Source organism: Excalfactoria chinensis, chromosome 4 (genome assembly GCF_039878825.1).
Source record: "Excalfactoria chinensis isolate bCotChi1 chromosome 4, bCotChi1.hap2, whole genome shotgun sequence".
Classification (NCBI taxonomy): domain Eukaryota; kingdom Metazoa; phylum Chordata; class Aves; order Galliformes; family Phasianidae; genus Excalfactoria; species Excalfactoria chinensis.
The window spans coordinates 71,962,460-71,978,969 of record NC_092828.1 but is presented as its reverse complement, the minus strand read 5'-3'; positions in this window follow the sequence as shown (position 1 = coordinate 71,978,969).

Below are 16,510 nucleotides of genomic sequence, written 5' to 3'. Positions count from 1 at the left end.
CTGCCCTGTTTCTCCTTTCATTTCTTTGTTGGATTGAATGAGAATGGAGATGGGACTGAGAAATGAAAACGTGTGTTGCCTGTAAGTAGTGACGCTAGTACTGTTTGGTGTTCCATAAAAACTTAATGAGATGAAAATGCCCGTTTTTGGTAGTTTTTTTGTAGGGTGAACTTGAAGAGTATGATAATTTCACTATCAGATAAATACAACTAGGGATTTACCCAGGGAAGGATCTTCTACAGAGCCTTGAAAGCATCTACTGCATATTTATGTCTAAGTACTTTTGTTTGTCTGACCCTGCTAAAAAAGCATGGTTTCATGCTAGCAGCAGTCAGATGCTCCAGAAGCTGCTTTGGATGCATTGGTAATCAGAAATTTTTCTGTTATCATTAGTGAATTTCAAATGTAAGCACTGGAGCTGTTTTAATTACTTTGTAATTTAATGTGGGCAGGATTTATTGCTGTGTTTTGTGACCTGTAATTTATTTGGTGTATTGCACCGTGCCTAACAGAAGATCTCGTGGTGGTGCAAGAAAGAACACATGTTGCTACAGTAATTATATAACCAAACCTTTAAATCCCCCTGCCTTATTCATTAAAACTTCTAAGCTTTCTTCTACAGGTGTTACCGATGTGTATGTGAAAGGCTCCAATTCACTGCAAAAGGAAAACTACTGAATCTCTGAGGTGTTTTGGTTCAGAGCCAGAAATGCAGCAGCTGAGAGATTTCTTGCTCAGGGCGGCATTTGGAACAGGCCCTTTGAGCACATCTTCACATCAGCAGGACTCTCTGGGAAGTGCTGCATTTCAAGAGAGAGTTAACAACACTTCAGTTCTTACCCAAAGAGAAGGGCGGCTTTGTCTGTGTGCACAATGGCAGCTAGGCCCAATGCATGTGGAAACCTTAGTGCCTGGCCCTGTGACAAGTATTTGGTCTCTCTGTTGCTCTTCCATGCACAAACTACAGGTGCTATGTTCAGGTGGGTTTGACGTGAACTCTGAGCTGCTTGTATGATTTCTGTGGGAGAGCATATTTACAGTGTAGGTGAGAAGCTGCTCAGTAACCTTCTGGGCTCTGTGAGCATTTATAGCCACTGGCTGTGATTACCTGGCTGCGGAAACAGCCACTAAGCAGGTATTAATCTTGTTTTTTAAATAACAGTGGCAGAACCCTGGTATAAAGTGAGGCAGAAGTGGGAATAGCTGGGTTTTGGAATGGTCAGGCATCAAAGAAGCTGATTTTATAGATCTGGAGATCAAAAAGAGAACGGCTTCCTATCCTGGAGTTATGAACTAGTCCTACTGATGCTGCGAACTTGAGCCCTGTGGTTCAAATTAATGATTATAAGTTTTCTGTAAAAATGAAAACTGTTCCAGAAAATGCTTGCTTGGAATGCTTGCTGAATGTACAAAGTTGACCATGCCAGATGCTCTGCCTGCTTGGGCTAGCAGGCCTTGTGTCCTGTTATGTTTCACAATCAGAACACAAACTGCTTGCCTCTCTCTTTTCTCCTTCTTCACCCAAGAGCTCTTTAAGTGCAAGGGCTGCTTTCCCCAACCAGCAATTACTTTCTGAAGACAAAGTAGTAACTGTAGGGTACACTTCTCTGGAGTGAGCTATACTGGGTGGCAGCCCTTGGAGGAAAGCAGGATCCAGACTCAGAGGAGAACCGGTACCAGTGCTCCTATATCTTCTTAGTATGTTCATCACCAGGCATGTCACAGCCTGAGCGTTTGCTGTTGAGAAAGCCCAGATATAGGCACCTGAGCTTTATTCCATAATTCCCTAGATAATTGCAGATCTAACACCAAACCAAGTGCCTAGACTTCACTTTGTTTTGCAAACAAGATGCAGTGGAGTCTTCCACCATTACAAAGGTCTTTTCTACCTGTCCCATCTCATTTCTGTGTGCAGTTCTCTGAGTAAGATAGAGTGTCTGAAAGAGTCACATCATCATAAAACTGGCCTTTGTTTTGTTGAGCTCCTTCTATATTGATGTAGCCTTGTATATGTTTCAAGTGAGGGACAGTAAAGGAGAGTACTTTGGGGAATGCAGGTGGAGTTTTGTTAGGCTGCAAAGGGCAAGGAGCATTAGGAATTAGATTTTTTCCCTCTTACTGGAATTTTTACAGGATGTTGCACCAACAGACACGCTATGCACAAGATGCTGATATGAGGAAGAGCATTCTCTGACACCTTTTCCTTAATGCACCTCTTGCCACTCTTTGTTTGGAAGGAACAAGGCCAACTGATAATGAACTATTTTCTATTCAAGTCTGAAAGTCAAATATTCGTTGCTCATTAGTAATTCAATGTGACAAATTTATTACCTTGAAGGTGCTGTGAGGCAATTAGACAATGGGAAACTGTGTCTTCCTTTCAGCCCATTTAATTGGCTTTCACATTGACATTCATCAAAACCTTGACTTTACATGTAAACTTTTCATTCCGCAAGACTGTGGAACTATGAGCACTCAGCAAAATTCACCTGGAGGGTAATTTCACTTTTTTCTTTAATAACAAGGAGAGCCGGAAAGAGAATGTGTGAGAGAGTCTACACGGAGCTTAATTAAAGTCAGTGGAGAAATTATCATCTCTTGGTACTTTTCACATGACAAAATGGCCCGTGGTTATATGTAATTTTGGAATTATAGCTGTTTGCTCTCTCACGGAGCGTTACAAAATTGTCAGTAAAATTAACATCTTTATCCTTTCCAGTTTTTTTTTATGTATTGTTTGGGATAGAACAGAATGAATTTGTTTTAAATATCATCTTTTGTACTCCAGGTATTTTAAAGCACTTCACAAAGTAATGATATGTTATTAAACAGTGATAGAGAAGAGATTACCTTTCTAATAAGGACCCCTGGGCAAACAAATCATTTGAACACCGGATTTCATATTCTTGGACTGCTTTTCCAATGTGACTGACTTCAGCGTTGACCTTTAAAAGACTGCCATATGAGCTCTTGAGTCTGAGGAGCGACTTTGACTACAGTAATTTATTTTGCAGCTGCTGCATGTATGTTTTCAATTGCTGACATTCACCCTGAGGTTTTTTTTTTTGTTATTTACGTGGCTTTCTTTTGTGTCCTGTAACTTATTTGTATATGGCTGCAGTCTTTCAAGGACACCCTTGAAAATGAAATTGTTAGTTTCAAAGGTCTGATTTGTCCTTGTAAACTTAAGCACAATTGAAAATAGCACAAGTAGCTTTAAGGATGTGCAAGGTTCAACAGTTTTTTTGATTCTCTCATTTGTTGATAATGATTTTTTTCTCCAAACCCTTGTCTCTAGCATCTTCCTCCACTTACAGTGTACTTTTAAAAATAATTTGAAAAACTTTCATCTGCCGTATTATACGGTCTTTCTGTTTGCGTGTGTTCAAACTCTTGCTTTTTACGCTTTCTCCCCTGAAAATACTGCGATGCTGCAATGTACCTTTTAATGTATGTGTTGAATTTTCTTCCCTTATTTCCTCTCCTGGATTTTTCATGCAGTGGCAAACCTGCTGACGAGGCCCTCTATCCATTTACTCAAGTCACTGATGAATGAATTAATACTGGACCCAGTAGTGGAGCACCAGAAGCTGCAGGTCTCCAGCTAGACACCATGCCACCGATCCCAGCTGTTTGTCCTGTCAAAGAAAGCAATCAGGTTGCTTAAACATGATTTTCCTTTGGTTAATCCATGCTGACTAATCCTTAACACCTTCTTGTCTTCTACGTGTAGACTGAAACATTATTCTTTGCATGTTGAGATAGTGGACATGAATATCAGGCAGGTGTATAATAACATGTGAAACACTGGACCCCTGAGTACTGGCTGGTGATATGTTCCATCAGAACAATAATGAAGCAGTAAATTTCCAAGCTGAATATTTATTACTGAATTGACATACCATTTTATTGATATGGAGCCATTTCTTGTTTGTTTGTCTGGAGAAAATAAACAACAGAAAATAAAAACAAACAACCAAAAAAGGCAAAACGATTGCTACATTCAGCAGCAACTGCCTCTGCCCAGAATGACAGGTAGATTTTTGTGCAGTGTTGTGAGGTTTGGAAGCTTTGTGGGGTCAGATTTGGTGGCATTAACACTGTGTGAGCAGCTTTCTAATGTGTGGTTGAGTTTAAAGCACTGCATAAAAAATCGGTATATGTTTTTTTGCGAGGGACTAAACAGAGACTTGTAGGTAATACAGGTACTTTGGCTAATAGATAGAGACAGGATGAGGGGAAACGGCCTCAAGTTGCACCAGGGTAAGTTTAGTTTGGATATCAGGAAACACTTCTTTACAGAAAGGGTTGTTAAACACTGGAATAGGCTCCCCAGGGAGGTGGTTGAGTCACCATCCCTGAATGTGTTTAAAAACCATTTGGATGTGGTGCTCAGGGACGTGAATTAGCAGTGGGTTGTTAGAGTTAGGGTACTATGGTTAGGCTGTGGTTGGACTTGATGATCTTTAAGGTCTTTTCCAACCTGAGTGATTCTATGATTCTATTCTATTCTAATCTTGTAGTTAATATTTCACTGAAATGTGGGTTTTGATGATTGATATCCATGTCTCCTTATGAACCATAATAATCAACCTGACATATCTTACAGTGGAGGTTGGTAAAATATTCTGCCTAAATACCTGTTGGCTTAAGGTCCATCTGGATCTAACTGTGTATGTCTGTGTCTAGCAATGCTTTGTGCTATATGCCCTAAATAGTGCTGTCAAGGAAGACTTCTAGTATCCAAGAAGTTACCTTAACAATACCTTGTCTTTCTATTGCAGTTTTCATTGGAGACCCTGAAACACTCCTTAATTAGGCAGGAGTTATTAATCTTGTGTTGTCTGACATTAAACTGCAGACAGGTAAGAAAGCATCTACTATTGACTCTAGATGTTATCAACTTAAAGTATTTATTAATATTTATACCTTCATGGGGGCTCGCACTACTTTGTAAGCAGGCTTAAGGCCTCCCTGGACAGAGTTGGGTTGTGGAGCCAGGTCTTTGATGTGGTTGCATTTGCTTGGGAGCCAAAATTGTTTAACACAAGGATATAAAAAGCATCTCTGTTTGTCTCCCATATCCTCTGTTTCAGAATGTTCTTTCCTATACTTGTGCTGTGGCGTATCAAGTCTACCGTGGACTTGATAAGCACAGACTATGGATGAAGTGGAATTCAGAAAGCCAGAATATTTGTGAATGAAAAATAAATTTAACGTATTTCTTAAATAGGAGCACAAAATTCAACCTGTTAGAGTATGAAAATTATGAGAAAAATATTGATGGTGATTTTTGCACTTACAACAACTTGTTTTTCCTTTGTTAAAAAATTGCCTTACTAAACACTCATTTTCTAAAGCTTTTGTTGCATTAAACCATCATTAACATGTCAAAATCAATCTTCTTCCTTTCTATTCCTTTCAAGTCAATCAAAAATTTTCTATTGTCAACTAGAGAAGGGGGAAAACAAAGGTCAACATTGCATCAGTCTTTCCGAAAAGCTCTGTATTGTAAATTATTAAGGTGCTCGAATAAATCTGCTTTTTCTTTTCAGTGGTGGGACAATAAAAGAAAGATTTACTGTGGCAAATGAATGGGGGGGAAAAGAAAAGAAAAAAGAATTAGCAAAACAAACAAAAACAAACAAAAAGCTGCTTGCTTGGCAACCTTTTGTGTTAATCAAAACCTGAAGACTCGACTGAAAGATCAATATTTGGCTTCAAGATGAAACATAGCAAAGCTTCCATTAAAAAAAAAAAGGAATTGGAATAAACAGGAGCATAGGCTGTGTTAATCGAAAAGAGGCAAATACAAAAATCCATACAGCCTTTTGGTTATCTGTGATAAAATGGTCCCATTGGAACTTGACAAATTACAGTATTTTTATACACATATCAAAGTTCAACTTGATTGTCTCATATGGGGGAAAAGACCATCTGTCTGTATTCTAGAAATAATCTGCATAATTGACTTTCAAACAAGCCTCAAAGAAACAGGCATTTATCACCTTAATTGTGACAGGCAGAATGTGTGTCCCTGCTATTTTATCAAGATAATAATGATAGCACTGTGGATACCTGGTATCCTGTCTTGCTCTACATTTATTTTTTTCTGTTTGTGTGGGTGGGAACTGGATCCTTTGAGTTATGATTGCTTTGATAAATGACATAGGAGGCAGCATCACCTAGGACAAAAATAGCAGAGTGAGATGCCACCAAAGGCTGGACTTGCTGTGCAGGACTTAAGATAATAGCTTGCTGGAATTTGGAGGATATAGCAGGAAATCTGTAAGTGAGTGGTTTGAACATGGACTGCAGCTGTGGTATGCACATATAAATTCCCCTTATTAAGGGATTTCCTCAGGTTTTGAACACAGAGGCTTCTGCAGGTGCTGCTTAGAAAGTGACACTGGATGGTCCCTGGGGATGGGGACATGTGGCCCAGTGGGAGCAGGAGGAGCACAGGGAGCAGCTCTGTACCGTGTGGGCAGTGTGGCTCTAACTTTCCCTTTGCAATAACTTACTGAATGTATTTAGTTCTTTTTGTTTGGTTGTTTTTTCTTTTGGAAGTGAAATCAGTTTAGATTAATTTGCATGGATCTTCTGATTTAAGGTTAAGTTATGCTCCTTTGATTTAAGCTATACTGAAAAAAATGGTATTGAACTGAAATAAGTAGAAGCTCGAAAGTACTCATATGAATTCACCTAGGATGTTTGTTGCTGCCTTGACATTTTGGGAACCTAACAATAAAGTCTATACTTTATTTTTGAGTTTTTGTATTCTGTTACTGCTCAGATTTTTATTTTTAGTGTAATTTACTGTCTACAGTCTCATCTTTCACACAGAGCACAGTCTGTGAAAGTTTTGTACTCATTCTACGTTTCACCCTCTTTCCACCAAAACAGGTGTGCAAAGTCAATTTCAGTGCCATGGTACACAGGCTGCCACTGCTGGCCTCCAAGCCAAAGTGTTCCGGTAAGTCTGATTTGGATCTTTTTGTGGATAGAGAGTTTGGCTTTTATAATCCTGAAACAGAAGTAACTCTAGAATTTGAGACCAGTGGTTGAGAATAACTAAATATACTTAAAACCGGCCAGAGGGTAGAAGTCTTGGCATCAGTGCCTGAAAACATGAGGGCACAGTGGGCTGTTTATAAAACCTCTCTTCTGCATGAGTACCTAAGCTTCTCACTCTATAAAACTTTTTAATAACCACCTCTTTATGACTTACACCTGGTTATAGCATAAAGGATTGATTAGGTCTCGAATCTGACAAGGAGAGTAGGCAGCATCTAAAACATATATATCTTTGCACAAGATCAGCCAGCGTGCTCTCCTGTGTTGTGAGCATGGCTGGGACTCAGGGCAGTAAATAAGGGGATGCTGGCTGTGCATGCTTGTGTCCTCCGGGCCGTGAGTCTGCTCCTTGGAGCTGGAGTAGAATTACTAGAACTAACAGTAGCACTTCCCACCACGCTCAGTTTTTATTTATGCTTTGCTCTCCTGTTGAAGGATCGCAGGGAAGATCACCCACTCTCCCCCCTGCTCTGCATTTGGCAAGTTTATGTTAATGTGGCCTGGTATTTACAAGTGGGGCATAAACGACTGACAATTTTATGGTGCTAATAAACAAGCTTTTTTATGTGTGAAATGTTCTGTTGTTATATTCAGAAATCCAATTCAGAGACTTACACTTGCATGTGGGAAATATCAGAGGTGCTGTGTAAATCTGAGCTGAAATAACATTACGCGTGCATATGGTATCTGGTAAAGAAATTGCTGAGAGAAATAAAATGGGCACACATAGGCATTGCTGGAGGCAGTGTTTCTAGTAGCGTGAACCAGCTAATGCAGGCTATGGGGGAGGATACTAAGGAGGTGGATGAAAGAATGATAATATTGGTTAGAAGACCTGAAAGACGTTCATCGCCGCACCGACAACCTTTGTCTGAAGGGATTTTTCCCCTATACTAAATGCCGGATTTAATTGCGTACATCACGTTTCTTTAGAAAGATTTAATGTTTTAATTAATTTTTATGTATCGTACTTCTGTAAATGTGAATTATTTCTTTGTGCGTTGTATTTCAACCAAGGTGGTAGGGCAGGTAGGTAGATGAGGTGGACTCTTTGATTGGTATGAACTGCTAGAGCAAGACGTGGGAACCATTAGTGATAGGACCAGAGGGAATGGAATGGTTTCAAGCTACGGCAGGGGAGATTCAGGCTGGACATTCTGAAGTATTACTTCTCAGAAAGGGTGGTCAGGCACTGGAATGGACTGCCAAGGGAGGTGGTGGAGTCACCGACCCTGGGGGTGTTCAAGGAGAGACTGGATGTTGTGTTGAGGGACATGGTTTAGTGGAAGCTATTAGTAATAGGTGAACGGTTGGACTGGATTGGATGATCTTTTAGGTCTTTTCCAACCTCGGTGATTCTATGATTCTATGTCGATTGACAGCCCCTGCCCAGGAAGTACCCGCTACTTTTGGGGCTGCTCAGCTCCAGGGAAATCAGCTCCCGGAGCTGTGAACCCATGTGAAAAGGGACTTGGTGGCTGCCATTGTCAGAAGGAGTCTTTTAATGTTAATAGAGTAACTTGGAGTGTATAAAAAGCATGGAGGAAGGTAGATTTCGGCCTGAGCACATCAGAGGTGCTGGTGTTGTTCAGTTCCTTGCTGAGTTACATGAACAATGTGGACTGATGGTCCAGCTTTTAGCAGTTGCACGTACTGCTCATTAGATGAACACTTCCAAGTTTTCTTAACTGTGTCAGTCAGCTTATTGTAAATTCTTCATAGGCCTGCTTGTATTTTTCCCTTCGCCTTCAAAAAGGCTGCATAAAATAACCTGAGGCGAATTCCTTTCTTGGTATTATTTCTTTCAGACCTAGCATTGCTGGTGGAAGAGGGGAGGAGGTCTTCTTCTGCATGCTAAGAATACTCCATAACAAATCCCTGGAAACAAACAAACAAACGTTCTAATTTGACATGGGAACACAATGTTAGGTCCTTGTGTCCAGCTGTTTTGTGGACATTTCTATGAGCTGTGATGCTCAGTTTAGCGCTGTCCCTGTATCTGTGTCCATTCTCATTGTCAACAGTCTGCTAACTGCCAATATGCTATTACGCTTATTTGCTAGTTTGCTTGGTCTTGTAAAGTTGATAAAAGACTTGATAATGGAAGAGGAATGTTTTAGTGTGCTACTTGTGTTTCTTGATATTTATGCAGATAGATCTAGAAAGGAGTGCTGTGTCTATACTTCTGCCATGCATTTTTTTCCCTAGCATTTGATGTCCTTCGCTTGTTTTCATAAAGCTGTATAACTTGTTTTCTTTCTGGATTTTCTTTGCATCCTGCTATGCCCCGGGGCGTCAGAAACTGATTTGTGTATATCTGGAAGATTTTTGGATATTTCCCACAACAGGTGGAGATTTGGGGCTTTTGCATCTTTATTTTAAAACGTATACAACCTGCTCCCTTGGTTCTGGGGCTGCCTGCCCTGCTCTCACCTCCGAGTGCAGCAGGCATGATGGAGTCCTGTGGGGTTGGCCCTATGGGCTGACAGCAAGCAGCAGTCTTGAGGGTTTGTTCTGTAGCCCCCTGCAGCTCATGCACCTAGAGCAGGGTCAGGTCTCACTGGTAGGCAGGATTTGATGCTTTTTGCAGCAAAAACTGACTTGTGGTTAATAAAATACTGCCCCGTAGTTTAACCATAGGAGACTTGCGTTAACTTGGAAACTCTGGCTCAGACCACACGAGTGCCTCAGGAATATATCCATATTGTGCTGCTGGCACCTGATAAATGAGGTCTGAAGCTTGTTCTGTTTTATGGCACTTTTCCTCCTTGTTTTCCATCTGCTTGGTAGAACTGGAGATAGTCCTGTCTGTAGGTTCAGCTGTAGCAGTGGAGGAACCCATAGGAACCCAGTGCCGTAATAAAGGAAGAAATTGTAAATTAGGCTTTCCCCTCGTAGACAAAAACTTTGAAACATGTTTTTTGTTGTGACATTTTTCTTCACTGCAGAAAGTTGAAAGTTGTTATCCACAGATTCTTCTACTTCAGATCATATGTTTTTCAGAGCAGGGATCTGTCAGATTTTTACTTATTTTTAGAGTCCTATTCACACCTTAAGTCTAATTTAAATAATGCTAATAATAGAAACATGCCACTTGACCCAGCTGACTTTTCATTGTTACTACCTAAAGTTATCCATTGGCACATTGAGCATATGGGAAATGATGTTTTTTTTTCCCCATCGTTTTGTAGTTTGATATTGCTTTTGTTTTGCAGTGTCTGTAGTGCCCTTGTAGGCTTTATTTATAAATTGCTTTAAAGTAATTTCCAAGTATGTAATTATTTGTTACAGAACAGTATTTGCTCAATTTGTAAATGCGGGTGCCTGAGGATTCCCGCTTCTGCATATTGGTGAAAAAGTGAGAGGCATAAATGTTCGATTTAGTTGCACTTAAGTGTTCAAATGGGATTAGAATATCAGAATTTATGTACTCACATCTGGATGACAACATACATAGGGTTGAATCTGTCCCAGCTCTTGTCTTATAACACCATGATAATGATGGCATGGCCAGCAATGTTGGTCAGGATGATGTTTTACTTCTTTCATATGATGTAACTCATATATAAGGAACAAGATCCATGGCTTTACTCTGCTTTCAGATTTCCATTTGTTTTTCAAGCTCATTTTGATCTTTTCTGAGGATGCCACTGCATTAGTGATGCGGTACTTTGCTTCTGTCTCTCTTCATTTTGCTTTACCTTCCCAACCCAGCTGGAGTTGTCTCCCATAAATCCTCAGCTGGCCTCAAAATTATGATGTATGTAGGTAAGATGCATGCTTATTCTCTGTAGGGAATCATATTTAATGGAGTTTATGGTTAACATTCAGCAAGCCATACGAACAGCGCGTAACAAGCAACTACAGTGCGGAGTGCTACAGGCCTTTTTTGAAAGGCTATTCCTTCAATACACATTTTGCCAAGTTGTCCCACACCTGCCAAATGCAGAATGCTTTTTGAAGCTTCAGTGCTTCTCACTGGTATTAATGAGAGACTGTGGTACACTGTGTAGTGAAAAACAGGTCCATAGGGGCCAGAGATACTATGAATCAACAATGATGAAATGAGAACAAAAACATACGCTGTTAACTAAGAACAAATGTTTCTGTAAAGCACCACGTTGTCTTCAGAGATCTTCCCAAAGCATCTGAGACAGAAATATCATTTCTTACAAGCCGAGTAAGATCTTAGATCTGCTAAGGCAACTGTTTTTCATCAGTGCTTCATATGAAATTGATGTGAATTCTGGAGTCTTTAGTAACAGATAGTCTATTATATTTTATTTTCATCTGCTGTACATTTCTTGCCAGGACTTTGTGTAGTTTGTCAACTAACATCATGGTAATTTACCGTCGAGTCCAGAGTGTGTATTGAGACCTGCAGGATGTAGGTTAGAGATTACATAGATGTGTCTGTCTGATACCGTGTGTCAAATTATACCAAGGATTTCTATAATGAGAAATATTAGCATTATCTGAATTAGGTGTTGAACTCCTGCTCCCGTTTTACCCAGGACAGAAAATTCAAAGGAAATAGGGTACAGCTTTTTTTTTGTGGTCTCAGCAACGTTTGTTATATATATATATATATATATATATATATATATATATATATATGCTGACAGTGGCTCCAAACATCTGTGCAATGCAAGTAGTGTACTTTGCTTCTTCAGTTGGTAGATGTCCTCTTTTTACCTTTGGGCCAGGGTTTCTCTTCCAAGCTCTTTACTTACCATGCCTACAAACCTTTTTACCATAATTTTTAGGTTAGATATAAGGAGGAAGTTTTTCACTCAGAGGGTGGTGATGTACTAGAACAGGTTGCCCAAGGAGGTTGTGGATGCCCCATCCCTGAATGTATTCAAGGCCAGGCTGGATGTATCTCTGGGCAGCCTGGTCCGGTGGTTGGCAACCCTGCCTGTGGCAGGGGGTTGAAACTAGATCGTCATTGTGGTCCTTCTCAACTCAGACCATTCTATGATTCTATGATTTTTCATTACTGGTAAGAGCATTAGACATATTAACTTCCTTATTTCTATTAGAAGAGCTACTTCTCTTTCCTTTGTTTAATTTTGCTAGCATATGCCAACCCTGTTTTGAAAGGCTATCCTAGTTAACGCTGAACTTTTTGATCTGTAAAGGTTTTCATTCTGTAGTAATTCTGCAATTGAAATCATAGGCAATGGGAGTTCAGAGCCCTATTATTTCAAGTCTACATGCAGTAGTACATGCTCTTCATGTAGGAAAGCTGTAGGATCTTGGACATGAAATGCACAGGGGGTATTTACAAAATATCAAAGTCACCTTGCAAATCTATCACAAACCACTAGAATCACACTTTCAATGGCACAAGCTTGGAGACATGTAGGTTCTTCCTTAACCTGCACTTTCAAAACCCAAGTTCAATTTCTCAGCAAATTTCTTTGCTGTGACAGGTCAATTATGTTGCATTCTCATACTTCAGTAATGTAAAACAAAGGAAAGTAAGTCTGGGAGCAAGATATAATGCAGTACTACTGTGTTGTGCCAGCATGAGTATTTAGAGACTGTCAGTATTGTGGCAAGTACCGCTGTTGCCCCTGCAGTTAAAAATTACAAAACTTTATGCTTATAAAATAAAGTTTTATTAACAAACACAGAAAATAGAACTTGAATTGAAGTACTGAATTGTGAGTGTGTTAAGGATTTGGGTGAGGTCAGTCACTGTGTTCTCTGCAGGCTTCCATAGGAGGTTTTGCTTAATGCAGTATGGGTTGGATATTGAAATGAATGGGGTCAAAAGTTAGATTTGCACTCTTTCTTCTTAACAGTGTGTCAGTGATTAATTAAAAATGCAAGAAAAACAGAATGCAAGTCTCAGTGTAAAATGGTAATGACTACTTGTCAGCTGGTCTTGGAAGAAGCACACGGGTATTGCTATTATACTTCAAAATGCAGGAAGACTTGCCTTCTATTGACTAAATAGTATGTGGTGTAACATAAAGCTGTAAAAGGGCTACTTGTAGAAGTGGGGAAGAGTTAGAGGCAAGCTTCAAGGAAAGTTATGTTCTGGTAGTAAAGATAGATGCAGAAGGAGCTGGTTATGGTGCTGGTCAAATTGATGCAGCTCTCTTCCTCTTCTCCCATACTTACAATCCCAGAGTTAAGAGGTTTGGCTTAAGTGTCAAATTTTACAAGACACATGTAGAGTGAGTTTGTGTTATGCTAATGCAAGTCCATCTCAAGGGAGTATCAAAATGCTGATGGTCAACCACATTACCAATTTGTCCTCCTTCCCTAAGTTGGAGGTAGGCAACTCCTCAGCTTCAGGTGAAGATATAAAATTATCTTTTCAAAACATAGAGGAGTGTGTGCAGCGTCCTGCAGTTACTTTATGCTGCCAAACCTGGTGTGTTCTACTTACTCATTACAGCTGTTGACTCTGTGTGTTACTGCATATAAAATGTAGATACTGCAGCCTTAAGACCTGGCGGTAGAATACGGGGTGTTCTGTGATCTTGCAGTAGAATTTCTTGCTGATTACCCAAAGTCTTAATGACACAGAAAGAGCAATTAACATTTTGTTAATGGAAAACATATTTGATCTGTATCCGTATACTTAGTGTATGCACTGATATAAAGTTTATAGAGAGACTTTCTGGAATGGCGGTAATTGTAGAACGGTTTTTTGTTTTTTTCCAGCTGACAAGCAATTTGTGAAAATGATAATAAATTGTTGCATGATGCTTGGAAAGCATAGAGACAGTCAGATCAAGCATCTCAAAGTATTCTCTTGTTGAAACAGCTTGTTAAATTTTTAATGACTCTGAAAGTTTTGCATATATTTATTTAAAAAGAAAAACCTGTATGTGTACTGTGTACTTAATGATGAATTAAAGCTTTAAACTGCGTACTGCGTGCAACCGCTATAGTACAGCTTGGGATTACGTGAACATATTTGTTTTGTCCTAGATTGAAACTTGGATAAAATTGTTAAACACATTATGTTACCATAAATTTTGCGCACATTGAGCAAACGGTATATTTTCCTTTGTCTTTTCACATCAGTTAAGTAAATATGATCCTGGTTAGCTGAGGAGAATTACTCGATTCAGGAGCCTATTTGCATGACACATGAGATGGGAGAGCTGCATTTTGTGGAATCGTGAAAGCACTCGGTCTTGAAAACGTCTTGGCTATGGCTTTTGAATATGGATGCATGTAAAAAATGAATCCTAATCTGGATTCATTCCTGGTTTTCAGCATCTGAACCTGCAGAAAGTCCCCCCAGAAAAGCTAGGACAAAAGTATGTGCCTTTATTTCTACTCATATGCAAAAAGTTCCTTTAACTGTCAAACACGTATCAGCATATGCTTAAAATTAGGCATTCATTTCTATGTCTTAAAAGGAGTGCCTGAAGTCAAGGCAATGCTTAAGTACAGGCTTAATGCTGGCTATGCAAGCGTCCAACACCATGAGGACCTTTCTGTAACTGGAATTACTTTCTATCCCAGCAGGACAGCCACATAGATAGCCAAGGATCAGTCATCACAAATCAATTTGAGTTCATTTGGTGAAGGGTACTAACCTAGTGCAGACTAGTGAAAAGTTACTTCTTTAGAGGGAGCTGTACAAATGAGAACAAAAACACTGTCTTTCAACTCAGAGTGCATCTTGTTTTTATTTACATCACTGCTAAATGGATTTCTTAATTCTGCGTATATTGTTTTGCAGTCATTAGTTTGTTACCTGACATTCTCCTGCTGTCATTCCACCGACATGTAAGAGGTATGTGCACACCAAACGTATGCTGAATGGCAATGAGGGGTATTTCAGAGCCTTGGTATTAATATTTCAAATGTTTTTGTTTCGTTGTCTTACTTAATATTTTATTATCATATTTTTACTCATTATGCGTATGGCCCTATTCCCTGTGTGAATTGATGAAGTTATGTAGCAGTAAATTGAAAAAGAGAGCTATACATACAAGATGATTTATTGTTAATGTGAAATTCAGCATAAACCTGCAAATGCACTAGCAGAAATCCCTAGCTTTTTCAAAATTCACATTATGAGACAGACAATCAGCTGCCCAACAAACAGAACATCTTGTACTCTATTAATCCTGCAGTGACAGATCCCCTTGCACGCATTTAGTTTTTCAAATAATACAAACATATGTCACCATTTTGTTTTTATTGATTTTGGACTTTCAAAGTACAGCTACAGCAAAGGCATTATGAAGACATTTATTGCGGAGTTTGCTTTGATTTGTTGCAGTCAATTGAAATTGTGTCAAAGTCAAGTCTTTAATATTAAATATGATGAATTCCCTTAGGCCCTAATCGTGCAGCATCATCCAACTCAAGGTGACTCCTGCCACTGGAGCACAGGAGCTCTGGGCTGGGAAGTGCTTCCTGGAGCACTGCCCACCTGCTGGCCAGAGCAGGAAATTATCATTCATTTCACGTCATATGAAATAATCCCATTCACACGTATATTAAACTCAGCCTTAGGATACTTTCCTTTTTGCTGTTGCCATTATTTGAAGACTTTTCTGTCTCTTTGATACTTCCCCTTCCCCCCTCCCCTCCATTTTTCATATTTAGTATGTTTTTTGTCAGTATGTACCCATGTATTTTGGGGGCAAAAGTAGCACTTGGTCACAAGAGACTGTCTTTAATGACCAGTTTTAATGATAACCAGTGCCATTTTCAGCCTTGACTTTTTCCCCTGTGCTCAGGGAGTTTCATTAGTACACCTGTGTCCCTGCTGAGCAGGCTGTTGGAGCCATGCTAGCACTGTACTGGCTGTTTCTGTAGTCACACACTCAAGCTTTTCTCTTCTTCAGTCCTCTCTTGATGGTAATTTTCTACTTTACATCAAAATCGTTGTTCTTAAATGCTTGCTATTCAGCTCTGATCTTGTAGCTCTTCCTGTGTGGTGCTCCATTCCTCCTTTATATTGATCAGATCTCCTAACCTGATATCATCAGCTAATGATTTTTCATTAGCACACTCTTAATAGTAGCCTGACTCATGAATAAATATATTAAATAAAGAAAAGCACTCAGTGCTGTTCTTGCAAAATTGTTCAAGCTCCTTCTTTCCACCTTGGCTATCCTATCATCTTCTCCTTACATTAGTTTCTCACTCTTAACCAATACTAGTTCCTTCTGTTGGATTCGTGAACTGTATTCCTTTCTACCAGCACAGGCTGATGCACCGTAGGCAGAAGTCAGCTTTTATACCATGCTTTTCTGAAGGTCTCTGTAAGTGGGGTGGCTTTGGCAGCATTGTCTTGCAGGAAGGATGGGTGCTGTGTTTTCTTAATTCTGCTCTATATCATGAGATGAGGGAATGGCAGCTGTTTTCAAATCGAAATTGGTTGCTTCAGTTCTCAGCTTGTCATTCAGCTTGGCAAGTGAAATCAGATGCATCATTTTTGGGTTGG